General features: G+C 43.6%; 1 protein-coding gene across 1 annotated transcript in view; it reads right to left on the bottom strand.

Annotated features, from left to right (window-relative positions):
- Nucleotides 1-6,576: 6,576 nt before the first annotated feature.
- Nucleotides 6,577-10,608, bottom strand: part of LOC125460537 (uncharacterized) — a 33,601-nt gene continuing 29,569 nt past the window's right edge. Inside the window, exon 4 of the mRNA XM_048548087.1 lies at nucleotides 6,577-6,998. The gene's annotated coding sequence lies outside the window, so the exon portion shown is untranslated. The remainder of the gene's footprint in view (nucleotides 6,999-10,608) is intronic.

Genomic DNA, 10,608 nt, shown 5'->3' with positions numbered 1-10,608 from the left:
CGACACCCTCATCTGCCTAGCCAAACTCGTCGTCACCCTCAACAACTTCTCTTTCGAATCCTCCCACTTCCTACACACATAGCGGGCGGCCATGGGTACCCGCATGGGCCGAAGCTATGCCTGCCTCTTTGTAGGTTACGTGGAACAGTCCCTCTTCCGCACCTACACAGTCCCCAAACTCCACCTCTTCCTCAGTTACATTGATGACTGTATCGGCGCCGCCTCTTGCTCCCCAGAGGAGCTCGAACAGTTCATCCACTTCACCAACACCTTCCACCCCAACCTCAGGTTCACCTGGGCCATCTCCAACACATCCCTCACCTTCCTGGATCTCTCAGTCTCCATCTCAGGTAACCAGCTAGAAACTGATGTCCATTTCAAGCCCATTGACTCCTACAGCTACCTAGAATACACCTCCTCCCACCCACCCTCCTGCAAAAATTCCATCCCCTATTCCCAATTCCTCCGCCTCTGCTGCATTAACTCCCAGGATGAGGCGTTCCACTCCCGCACATCCCAGATGTCCACGTTCTTCAAGGACCACAACATTCCTCCCGCAGTTGTCGAGAAAACCCTTGACCGCGTCTCCTGCATTTCCCGCAACACATCCCTCACACCCCGCCCCCGCCACAACCGCCCAAAGAGGATCCCCCTCGTTCTCACACACCACCCCACCAACCTCCGGATACAACGTATCATCCTCCGACACTTCCGTCATCTACAATCCGACCCCACCACCCAAGACATTTTTCCATCCCCACCCTTGTCTGCCTTCCGGAGAGATCACTCTCTCCGTGACTCCCTTGTCCGCTCCACACTCCCCTCCAACCCCACCACACCCAGCACCTTCCCCTGCAACCGCAGGAAGTGCTACACTTGCCCCCACACCTCCTCCCTCACCCCCATCCCAGGCCCCAAGATGGCCTTTCATATCAAGGAGATGTTCACCTGCACATCTGCCAATGTAGTATACTGTATCCACTGTACCCGGTGTGGCTTCCTCTACATTGGGGAAACCAAGCGGAGGCTTGGGGACCGCTTTGCAGAACACCTCCGCTCGGTTCGCAACAAACAACTGCACCTCCCAGTTGCGAACCATTTCAACTCTCCCTCCCATTCCTTAGACGACATGTCCATCATGGGCCTCCTGCAGTGCCACAATGATGCCACCCGAAGGTCGCAGGAACAGCAACTCATATTCCGCTTGGGAACCCTGCAGCCCAATGGTATCAATGTGGACTTCACAAGCTTCAAAATCTCCCCTTCCCCCACTGCATCCCAAAACCAGCCCAGTTCTTCCCCTCCCCCCACTGCATCACAAAACCAGTCCAGCTCTTCCCCTCCCCCCACTGCATCACAAAACCAGTCCAGCTCATCCCCTCCCCCCACTGCATCCCAAAACCAGGCCAGCTTGTCTCTGCTTCCCTAACCTGTTCTTCCTCTCACCCATCCTTTCCTCCCACCTCAAGCCGCACCTCCATTTCCTACCTACCACCTCATCCCGCCTCCTTGACCTGTCCATCTTCCCTGGACTGACCTATCCCCTCCATACCTCCTCACCGATACTCTCCTCTCCACCTATCTTGTTTTCTCTCCATCTTTGGTCTGCCTCCCCCTCTCTCCCTATTTATTCCAGTTCCCTCTCCCCCTCCCCCTCTCTGATGAAGGGTCTGGGCCTGATGTCAGCTTTTGTGCTCCTGAGATGCTGCTTGGCCTGCTGTGTTCATCCAGCTCCACACTTTGCAATCGTAGGTAGGCATGGCTTATGTCCAGCTTTCTAAAGGATAGCCCTGCTCCCTGCCAACTTTGCATACGAGTCTTCTATATGAGGGGCTGGGTATTTATTCAGCTGCAAGAAGTGGTTTACTGTTTGCTTACAATCCCCACAAAGGTGAGCTGAGCCATCAGGCTTCACGATTGGTATGACTGGTGCTGTCCATTCTGCAAACTGTATTGGCTTGATGATTCCTTCACTCTCCAGCCTCCTGATTTCCATCACTAGGTGGGCTTTGCAAAACTGTGAAATTGCTTCCTAGTCAACATGAAAATTGGCTTTGGCCCCTTTGATAGCCCCAAGCCCTTCTGAAAAACTCTTGGGTCTTTTTCTGTCCATTTGTGTGATGTGGGTGTTGCTGGCTGGCCAGCATTTATTGCCTGTCCCTAGTTGCCTTTGAAAAGATTCAAGTGAGCTGCCTTCTTGAACAATTGCAGACCTCCTGCTATTGGTTGATCCACAATGCCATTAGGGAGGGAATTCCAGGATTTTGACCCAGCAACAGTGAGGGAACAGCAAATATATTTCCAAATTAGAATGGTGAGTGGCTTTGAGATGGTGGTGTTCCCAAATGTCTGCTGCCTTTGTCTATCTAGATGGAAGTGGCTATGGGCTTGGAAGGTGCTGTCTTAGGCTCTTTGGTGAATTTCCACCATGCATCTTGTAGATAGGACACACTGCTGCTACAGAGCATAGGTGGTGGAAGGAGTGAATGCTTGTGGGTGTAGAGGCAATCAAGCAGGCTACTTTGTCCTGGATGATGTCAAACTTCTTGAAGGTTGTTGGGGCTACACTCATCCAGGCAAGTGGGGAGTATTCCATCACACTCCTGACTTGTGCCTTATAGATGATGGGCAGGCTTCGAGGAGTCAGATGAGTTACTCGCCGCAATATTCCTAACTCCTGACATGCTCCAGTGGCCACAGTTTTTATGTGGTGAGTCCAGTTGAGTCTCTGGTCAATGATAACACGCAGGATGTTGATAGTGGGTGATTCAATGATGGTAACACCGTTGAGTGTCAAGGGATGGTGGTTAGATTATCTCTTATTGGTGATGGTCATAGCCTGGCATCTGTGTTGCGCAAATTTCACTTGCCACAAGCCTGGATATTGTCCCGATCTTGTTGCATTTGAAAATGGATTGGTTCACTATCCAAGGAGTTATGAATGGTGCTGAACATTGTGCATTCATCACCAAACATCTCCAATTCTGACCTATGATGCAGGAAAGGTCATGTATGAAGCAGCTGCAGGTGGTTCAGCCTAGGGCACTACCCTGAGGAACTCTTGCAGAGATGTCCTGAAGCTGAGATGATTGACCTCAAACAATCACGGCCGAAGCGTCAGGCAAGAGTCCAACCACTGCAGAGTTTGCCCCTGATATCCTTCCATTCCAGTTTTTCTAGGGCTCCTTGATGCCACACTCAGTTGAATGCAGCTTTGATATAAAGGGGTGTCACTCTCAGTTCACCTCTGGAATTCAGCTCTTTTGTCCATGTTTGAACCAAGGCTGTGATGAGGTCAGGAACTGAGTGGCCCTGGCAGAACCCAAACTAGGTGTCACACAGCAGGTTATTGCTGAGCAGGTGCTGCTTGATAGCACCGTTGATGTCACCTTCCATCATCTTACTGATGATTGAGAGTAGAGATTAAAGGATTTCACTGAGGCAGCCATTTTCTGATAGTGATCCTTTCATAACCAATCCCACCCTAATAGGCTTAGGCCAGAGTCTGTTACCACCATCAGTGGTAACTGCACCACTGCTTCTCAAAGGGGACCGGAACCAATGTCATCCCTTTAATCTGCAAAGTGTATATCTTCAGTCTGGTTGCGGTCTTGCACAAACTTAAGGGTTGGAATCCTGAGTGAATCTTGTTAAATACAGGTCCTGCAACCACCGATACAGCTGCACCATAATTGACCAGCGTGGGAACTGGGTGATCATTTAACCAACACTAATTTTAACAAGTTCTGATTTAGATGTCGCTGAGCAATTTAATTGTTCCAACCCACAGTTGTAGTGCCTGTTTAAAGTCCAGTTGGGCTTCAGCTAGTAGATGCTTCTGCATGCTTACGTCAGTCATTAATCCCACATAACAAATGAGCTCTCAGCATCTCATTCAGAACTGACCCAAATTCAAGAGCCTCTGTCAGTTGTCCTAATCTCATCAGGAATCCTGTTCCAGACCCCATGGTCCTTTAACAGCTGAGTAAAACTGACAGTATCTCAGAACTAGAGGATGTTTGGGATTCCTTAACCAACTCCATCAACACTTGTAAGGTTTTAGTGTCTGGTGTCTCTGGAAAAGTTAAACCCCTTGTAACTCTAAATACTGTAGGTCTGTAAGCAGTCAAAAGGTTTACTTGTTGGTTTTCGTCTGCCCCAATGTCATTTGCCAGGGGGAAAATTGCATTCTTTCTGCATACCATGCCCAGTCTTCGACAGCAGAATCAAACAATTCAAGCTTCCGAAATAAAGGCATGATGCCAGAGATGCCTACCCCAATTCCAACATGACTGTTGTGAGCAAATGTTCTTTGGGAAGGTACAGTTTTCTTCTGTTGCCACTGAAATAATTGCACAGGGGCTGGTATCGCATCACCAAGTCACCACTTATGTACTTATGCACAGTGCACTTACTGTAGTCAGCCAGCTCGGTATCAGTCCCCAGGACTGTGGAGATGCTAAATCTTCTGTTTATATTTTTTTTTCTTTTTTAAACTGAGGCATAGGGTGGGGATCAAATCAAAATAGCACCTTGTCGTGCATGTGCAGGCGTGAGACTGAGTAAAAAAACATCAGGTGTGCAAATAACTTCATTAACATACCACCACCAGGAAAATCACCCGTATGAACAAGGCATCAGTATCAACCAGCACCCCTGCAGGGGCAATGCCTATGTGATAGAACAAGTTGGGGGGGGAAGGGTAGGGATCATATCAAATCAAAATAATATTTTCAGAGGGGAAAACAAAGAACTCTGCACCCCACAGCATCCACCTCTCCCAAAAGACATCAAGAGAATCTCCTGTTTATATTGGTCAGCAAGGGCTTCCACAATTGGCTGAGGTTAACAACCCCAATCGAGGATCTTGTAGTCAATGAGGTCCACCTGGTCCAATCACTACAGAAGGTGAGTTATTCACTGCAGGATTCCTAGCCTCTGACCTGCTCCTGTAGGCACAGTGATTATATTACTCGTCCAGTTTAGTCTGATTTTGTGACAGTTAAAGCATTGAATGTCAAGAGCCAATGGTTATGTCTCTTTTGTTGCAGATTATCATTGCTTGTGTGGTATGAATGTTACTTGCTAATGTCACCCCAAGCCTGGATAATGTCCAGTTATTGCTGAATTTGGACATGGACTGCTTAAGTACCTGAGGAATTGTGAATTGGAACTCAATAGTGTGTGATCATTAGTGAACATCCTAACTTCTGACCTTACAAGGGAGGCAAGGTCATTAATGAAGCAGCCAGAGATGGTTGGGCCTAGGACTCAACCTTGAGGAACTCCTGCAGTGATTTTTGGGAGCTGAGATGATTGCCAATCACAACCCGACCTTTTTTGCAAGGTCAATCAGCAGAGAGTTTTCCCCCGGAACTCTTTTGTTGCCACTTTTGCTAGAGCTCCTGAATTCCATATGAAGTAAATACAGCCTCAATGTTGTGCAGTTACTCTTGAAATAATCACTTTTTTGTTTATGCCTGGAAGAAGGCTGTAATGAGGACAGGAGCTGAGTGGCTCTGGTGGAACCTGAACTGTACAGCAGTGAGCAGTTTATTCCTGTACAAATGCCATTTGGTAATACTGTTGACTTTCACTTGTATTGATTTTATAATGACCAAGAACACTGACAGGACAGTAATTGGTCAGGTTGGATTTATCTTCAGACATACCTGGGAATTTTCCACATTGTAGATATCAGTGTTGAAGCAGTAGAAGAAAACTTGGCGGCCATGAGCATAGCTAGTTCTGGAGCACAAGCCTTCAGGATTATTATCAGAATGCCTACAGCCTGTACAGTATCCAAGGCCTTCAGCAGTTTGTTGCCATCATATAGAGTAAATTGAATAGGTTAAAGACTGGCGTCTGTGAAGCTAGGGGTTTCAAGAAGAGGTCAAGACTGTTCATCCACAAATACCTCTGGCTGAATATAGTTGCTAATATTTCAGTCTTGTCTTTTGCACCAGTCGTTAAGGATGGGGTTACTTATGAACCCACACATCCTGTTATCATTTTAATTGTCTGCCACATTCCATGTCTGGAAGTGGCAAGATTGCGGAGCTTAGGTCTGATTTGTTGGTTTCAGGATCACTTAGCCCTGTCTATTGTTTGCTGTTTCCACTGATTGGTGTATAAATAGTGAAATGTTGTACCCTCACTAGATTAGCACCTCTTATTTAGAAATGAAGAGTGCTGTTCCTGGCATGCTTCCAGCATTCTTCAGTGAACCAGTGTTGGTCCTTAGATTTGATGGTACTTGTCGTGTGGGGGATCTGCTAGGCCAGGAGGTTGCAGATTGTGCATAATTAAAATTCTGCTGCTGCTGTTGGCCCAGCTTGTATACCCAGGTTTGACTTGCCAGATCTTTTTGTGGTTTGTCCCTCTTAACATTGTGGTACTGCCACACAACACAATGGACGATATCCTGAAAGTGAATATGGGACTTGTTCTTCACAAGCCTTGACCTGCGGTCACTCTGATAGATAGTCATGGATGGGCATGCCTACAACAAGTAGAATGCTAATGCCAAGATTTTTCCCACTTGTTTATTCCTTCACAACTTATTACTGACCCAATTTTGAAGCTATATCCTTTAGGACTTAGCTAGTAGTATTAATGCTGCTGAGTCACTCTTAGTGATGGATGTTGAAGTCCTAACAGTGCCACTGTACTGACACGTCACGTGGGTCTGTCCTGCCAGTAGGCCACAAGACACTCAGCATAATTGTGATTGGTGTAAAAACAAAGAACAGTATAGGAATTCCACGAATCCAAAAAAAGTTCCATTAGACGAGAAATATTAACTTTGTATTTCTCTCAACTGATGCTACCAGACCTACCAAATTTCTTCCGCTGTTCCTGTAATTATTTCAGTTCTTTGGCATCTGTAGTACTTTGCTTTCATTATGGTAATGGAAGTGCATGACACTGGAGGGGATTGTATCAGCCAGCTATTTTTCACAGTGCCTGATATTCAGTTCTACTGATTATAATAGGCCCTGCAAAGAAAAAATGTGCAATTAATACCACTATCAGAGATAAATTTCTTATCCATAATTCATTGATAGTGTACTTCAAACTCTTCAAAGGAAGTCATGGTCTTTTCAAAGGCAAATTCCCTAAAACTGCCTTCTGCTACACCTCTTGGTTGAAGTCCACTCTGACTTCATGCCCATCCCAAAATTCTAATAGCTGAAAATATAGGATCTGGAGGAGTTAGTGCTTTAACACAGTTAGTGCAAATATATTGGTATATTTGTGTTTTGAGATGTGTAATGTTAATGATAATGGGAAGATAACTACTGATGCTATTAACCTGTTCTGTAACTCAAACAGCCTGCTGTGTGTACCATTGGAAGTATAGGAGTCAGGTAGTCCTGACCCAAGTCAGTAAATCTTCAGAGAATAAAAAAAAACTCAGAATAATTAGGTTGAGATTAAATGTCTTGAGAACCGTATCGACTGAAAGATGAATTAAGTGTGACCCCTGATATGCAGCAGTTCAATTTTTACTGTCTTTCTGTATGCTGATGTTATAGCCTGGAAATTACTGCGAGTGATCTTATCATATGAAGATTTAACATGTTTGAAATATACCTCTTCCTCCATAGTTTGAACACAGTTTTCAGATCCTTGTTTTAAATGAATTAATTCTTCCTTTAAAATGGAAGAGAAAGGAAGTTAATACGGAAGGATTAACGGTTTCTACATGAGCTAATCAATAATTTCCAGTCAATATCTTCTATTCTTTAATTTCCACATGGTATGAATGTTTTTAAAAACTGCATATATACAATGTAAATAAATAAATCAACTTTGCCGGATCATTTATTTGTGTTGTTTGTATTTCTGTCATTTTTGATTCAAATTATATTAGGGATGATTTTCTTTGGGATATATACAAAATACTTATAAAAGCACTTATAAAAAATGCATTACATTTTGCAACAAGAGGAAAAATTACTCCTGTTACTATTTAACAAGGAGCGAGAATAATTTCTATTCTTGGAGTTGTTGATTCATCCAACAGATTATTGTTTGATTGTGAGTTTGGTTCTGAATCCTTTGGGTACTAAATTCATAAAATGAACCATTTATTTGTTCTATATCAATCACAAAATCCTTAATAACAGCTGTTTCTAATACACTAGGACCTCCACAAAGATTAAAAGCTGAAACATGTAACTTGGAATTCTGGACACGACAATGGATTTAATTAGATTCAATTGTGTTATCACAGCCCTCAGCCAAAACCCTTCAGTTTGCTATAATTCTAGATTCCCAGGGTGAAAATGGACAAACTGCATTCCATTTCATTACTCAACACCTCCATTGTTGGTCACTATAAGCTAATACACTAGTTAGTTCTCTAGCACAGTAGCACACATAAACCAGGGCTGCAATTGGTCTTCAACCTCCCTCTTGGTATTTTTGAAAGGTTATGTCTTTCAGCCATAGCTACCTTTCTTTCATATTATATCCACAGTCTGGGATGCACCTAATGGGAGATCACAATTTACTGAATGGTACCTCTCCCTTTGAAGAGTTCCTGCCTGAAGCCCTATTGAGATTCTTCAGGTGTGGTATTCCATCTTTCATCTCAGGATTCAGTGTATTCTACACAGAGATTTTAGATAACTACTGAATTTATGTCTTCAGACACGTACTTACCTTGTACGTCTTTATTTCAATTTGTGCTTAGAAATTCAGTCTATTCACAAGTGATTTGGGGCTATTATCTTTTGAAATGGCAACTGAATACCATCAATGAAAACAAATGGAAGATAATAACGTGTGAAGCTGGATGAACACAGCAGGCCAGGCAGCTTCTCAGGAGCACAAAAGCTGACGTTTCGGGCCTAGACCCTTCGGTTTTCTTCACCTGAGTCTGACTATTGAACCCAGTCACATTAACATCCCCGTGACGTGAAACAAAATTGCAGTCTCCACTAAATTAACAATTCAAGTTAGGACAGCTGATCATCTTAAACTCTGACAGAATACAACTATCAAAAATTCTATACATTAATAAAGTTATGTAATTGTACAATAGAAAATATCACAATGCATTAAAAATTGCAGAAATAAAACTGTTCTGTCATTATTGTTACTTCAGATTTTTCCCAGTTATAGCCAACATTTTCACTGGTGATATTCTCCCAATATTTTCCCAGTACATCAGTTCTATGTTTGTCTGGACTGATGCCTTTGTTCCCCAATGTTATATGGTCTACTCAGCATTTCTGTTCAACACTTTTTTGGATCAGGTATTTGAACAATAAGGTGGTAAGGGGAAGTAGAACTCTAAATATTTCACTCAGTGGAAGATGAGTGACGCAATGCCCAGTGATACTACTTCTTTTAATCACTCATGTGACGTAAGCATAACTAGTTGGGCCAGCATTTATTGCCCATCCCTGGTTGGTCTTGAGAAGGTGGTGGTGAATTGCTTTCTTGAACCACTGCAATCCACACGCTGTAAATTGATCTATGCTGCCCTTAGAGAGGGAATGCCAGGATTTTAATCCAGTGACATGAAGGAACAGCGATATATTTTCAAGTTGGCATGGTGAGTGGCTTGGGCAGGAACTTTTAGGTGGTGGTGTTCACATGCATCTGCTACACTACTCTTCCAGATGAAAATGATTGTGGGTTTGGAAAGTAGTGTCTACAGATTATTGGTGATTTCTTGCAGTGTGTCCTGTAGATAGTACGCACAACCGGTATTGAGCATCAGTGATGGAGGGAGTTAGGTGCTTGTGGATTATGGTATCAAGATTGCTCGTAGTACCAATCAAGTGGGCTGCTTTGTCCTGGATAGTATTAAGATTCTTGAGTTGTTGGATCTGAACCCATCTAAACAAATGAGGAACATTTCATCACACTCCTGACTTGTGCCTTGTAGATGATGGACAGGCTCTGGAGAGTCAGGAATTCAGTTTCTTGCTGATATATTCCTAGCCTCTGACCTGCTCTTGTAGTCACTGTGTTTATGGGGTGAGTCAAATTGAGTTTCTGGTCAATAGTAACCCCCAGCATGTTGATAGTGAGAGATTCAGTGATGGTAATACCATTGAATGTCAAGGAGCAATGCTTAGATTGTCTTCTTATTGGAGATGATAATTATCTGGTATTTGTGTGACATGAATGTTACTTGCCACTTGTCAGCCCAAATGTAGATATTGTCCAGATCTTGTTGCATTTGAACATGGACTGTTTCGAGATCTGGCAAGTCATGAATGGTGCGGAACACTGTGTAATATTTGGCGAACATCCCCACTTCTGATCTTATGATGGAGGGAAGGTCACTGATGAAACAGCTGAAGATGGTTGGGTCTCAATAATATTAGTTATAATCTTCAATTTTCTTTCAAAACAATATAGGGTGGAAAACAAATGTTCAAATCCTCAGAGTTACAATTTCAGTCTCATTTGGTGTAAATAAAAGTAAAAATGAATGCCGTGATCCAGCACAAAGTGGCACAGTTTTTCTTTCTAGACAGTCTCAGGATGGAGGATTACTTGCTTTCACTCTGGGGCGATGAGTTCTGAGTAGCTGCCAAATCCAATGAATGAGCTCTAGACTCTGTATGTTACTGGGTTGACAAA

This window comes from Stegostoma tigrinum, chromosome 11 (genome assembly GCF_030684315.1).
Source record: "Stegostoma tigrinum isolate sSteTig4 chromosome 11, sSteTig4.hap1, whole genome shotgun sequence".
Taxonomy (NCBI): Eukaryota; Metazoa; Chordata; class Chondrichthyes; order Orectolobiformes; family Stegostomatidae; genus Stegostoma; species Stegostoma tigrinum.
Note: the sequence above shows the minus strand (reverse complement) of the source record. Positions and strands in the feature narration are given on the sequence as shown.